The sequence below is a fragment of the Eupeodes corollae genome, chromosome 1 (assembly GCF_945859685.1).
Source record: "Eupeodes corollae chromosome 1, idEupCoro1.1, whole genome shotgun sequence".
Lineage (NCBI taxonomy): Eukaryota > Metazoa > Arthropoda > Insecta > Diptera > Syrphidae > Eupeodes > Eupeodes corollae.
In genome coordinates, this window is record NC_079147.1 from 13,879,256 (window position 1) to 13,882,993 (window position 3,738).

The window sequence follows — 3,738 nt, forward strand, 5'->3', positions numbered from 1 at the left end:
GTATAGTCATCATCAAGCTAGCTGGCCAAGGCGGTTTTTCTATTAACTGCGGTGCAATCTTGGATTCTGGTTTACGAATCAACATTATATCTGAAAAAATGATTCAGAAATTAAATATTCCGTTATCTTTTCGCCCCATGATCATTCAACGGGTCGGAAAATCCACAAAAAATTCACAACGTAGAGCAAATATAAGTTTGCATTCTGCTACTGCTAACTTCACCACCAGACTGGAAGCAGTCGTATTGCATCAAATAGTCGCTACACAGCCAACAAAAGCATTTAAGGTAAATGCATGGAATATTCCCGACAATATGAAACTAGCCGACCTCCATTTCAATCTGCCTGGTCACATTGACCTGCTTATAGGCGCTGAGTTTTTCCATCAACTGCTCTGTGTTGGGCAAATTAAGTTAGGAAGTAATCTTCCACTATTACAAATACGTTATTAGGGGGGATTGTTACTGTAAAGGTAAATGAAGAGTCGCCAACAACCACCACATGCGGAATATACACGGCCGAAGAAGCATCTCTTTAACAATCAATTTGCAAATTTTTGGAAGTTAAAAGAATTACCTTACTCCACATCAAAATGTACAATTGCAGAGGAAAGATGTGAAGAACTGGAAGGTTCGTTGTCAACCTACCATTTGCAAACACCACAGAGAAACTTTGAGCGCCTAGTGAGATAGCATTGAGCCAATTCCATGCATTGGAGCACAAGTTAAAACGAAACCAAGAGTTATACGATCAATACATTAAATTCATGAACGAGCACATCCAATTAGGGCATATGGTTAAGATTGATCCAAAAACCATTCAAACGCAGTAGCACAAAACTAAGAGTCGTTTTTGATGCTTCGGCGAAGACATCATCAAATCTGTCCCTTAATGACATTCTGTATGACGGACCATTTTTAAATTTTGTTTAAATATTTTTGGTATGCAGTTATGTATAGTGCTTATAAATATAAATATATTAATATAATTTCGTAAACGAATTTTGACCCCTTTCTGAGATATCGAGTTTTGTAAACAAAAGTTATATTTTTTTTAAATAAAACAAAAAAATTACAATTTTGATCATCAATTTGATCATTTCATCATCGGCAAGAACTTGAACAACAAGAGAAGATTATTGAAATCGGTCTATTAGTTCTTGAGAAAACTTAAAAACAAAATAAAGATTATGAAGGATACCCTTTATTTTATTTATTTATTTATTTATTTTTATTTAAGAATAACTTAGTAAGTACTCTAGAAATTCGTAACGCGTTCGGTAACAACTTCCAGCAATCTTTCTGTACTTGTGAGGCTGTCCCCAGACTACATTAAAAAATGTTCAAATGACATTAAATAAAGTCTTGCAGTACTTTTCATTACTAATAAAGATGATTATTTCTCTGCATCCGATTGAATTCCTCCAATATGCTTAAAAAATGGAAATCAGTTGTAGCATCTCGACTTATATGCGAAAACGTTCGACAATTACTAATCTACTTATATTTTTGTATAAGGGCTCAACTACCGTACAACTTGGTCAAGAGCTCGATTTAATTTGTAACTTATTATTCCAAAGCTTTTGTCTAACTTTCTCATGATATCATAACATTTAAGCTGAAGGCAATTCAGAAGTTGTTTTTTCCAACACTTTTATTGCCAAATAAGGAGTTCCGCAGGGAAATCATTTAGGACCTTCTCTCTTTATCTTAGCTATCATTGTGATGTACACCTTTGTGTACAATACAGTAACATTGTAATCTAGCGAATGATATGAAATTCTTCTTGCCATTCACCGTTACGTTAGATCCTTCCTCAAATCAAAAGAAATAAGGACCGTTGATGCCACTAGCATGTAAACCACCATTTTTTTTTGCTCTCTCCACATACGCCAATTAATAAAGCTATTTGACCGGAAATCATATTTATAATTAAAGATTGTAGACCCTACAAAATGCTCTATAAACTTCGAAAACAGATGTATTTTTTTGCAAAGTAAATTTATAAAATTTAATATCAAAACAGTCTGAAATTTTCAATTGTCAAATCACAATTCTTGACTCTCCCAAGGAGCTAAAAAACAACACCCTACATTTAAAGTTGTTACAGACTGTTAACTATAATTTACCAATCTAAGTCCATGATATAAATAAATAATTGATTAGGTTGAGAAACAGCTCGTAGAGCATCATTCCTGTCCGCGAGTAGTCCCAGAGATGAAGTCTATTAGTTTCTTCGTTTTTAACCTAACAAAAGTAGGTACCTTTCTGTAAATCGGGTCTGCAGATCTATATTACAGAAAGGATGTGCCTATAATTGGCTAAAATAGCAAGGAGAACAATGATCAGTCAACAATTCCTAAAAGAAATTTCACGCAGTATTTATCCAAATAAGTAAATTGAATTAATAAGTAGGTTAAGGGTTGTCATAAGATGGACGATATTTAAAGTTCACTAAACTAAAATAGTAAGATATCAATAATTTACCTACACATTATTTTATATGGATTTAAACGTACCTACTCTAGAACCTATACATTTGACTTAATGCTTGATATGTAATGTAGAAATAAAAGTCGTAATGTAGACCTATACCTACCTAACAAAAAACATTCATCAAAATTAATCTTCAATCACAACCCCCATATTCTTTTATTTAGTCCAATTCAATTGAAGAGTGTCACCGAAATCAGATGCCATTTAACTCCCCTTCATAGCTAGAAGATACTTTGTACGTCGCTCGTGTCGTCGTATACCCTCACTCACGAGAAGGTGAACATACCTTTCCATTTCCATTTCCATATAAAATCGTAAAACAATTACAATTTACAGAAAAACGTATTTGTTCCAATTCATAATGGCTAATGGGATAGCAATACAAAAAGACTTAACCTAAAACGCATGAGACAGACAGAGCGAGTAGTAGCAATATCAGAAAAGAGAAAAATGAAAACATAACAACAAAAGAAGGTAACGACTAACGAAACGGCTGCCAAAGGTCCATTGAAGACTGCAGGGGCGAATGCGACTCAAATGGAATATAAAAATAGAAAAGAAAAATTGTACCTATAGTCAAGAAGAAAAAAGAAAAAAACAGCTAAGTGAACGCCACCATCAACAACCACGGCTGTGAAGTGAAGTAAAAGCAACCACCAAACAAAATGACGTGACCCCACCCCCTTTTCATTGCTTAACTGACAATGAGGATTCCAATTAATTCAACACATTTGCACTTTTTCCACGTTCCACAGCTGAGCTTAGCTCAAACAGCCTCTGCGAGATCCAATGTCTGTTAATCTGCTACTGCTATACTCTTCCAACGGTTGGTGCGGTGGAAGTAGAGTTGTGGTGGCCAACAACCTGCAACCAGCTGTCATCATGGAGCCATTGCGCATTGTCCGACGCACAAGCTCCGCCTAACTTGGCATCTGTCATACGGTGGAATAGCGATTCAGTGCCAAGTTTCGTCAGGTAACCATTAAACTTGTTTCCACGTCAATTATTGCGCCACACATCTGAGTGAGAATGAGACACCAAACCGAATGTGAAGAGATGCAAAGGAAAGTGGGAGTGGCCTAGAGGGATATTAAGATTAACCTGCATTATATTGGCCGGGGGTGAGAAACAGTAAACAGTAAAATGAAAATCGTTAAAATTATTGTTAGGGGAAAGCGGAAAAACCTGTTTCGATTCAAGAACAACACGCATGATGCATGTTGTAGGCTGTAGGCTGTCTGCC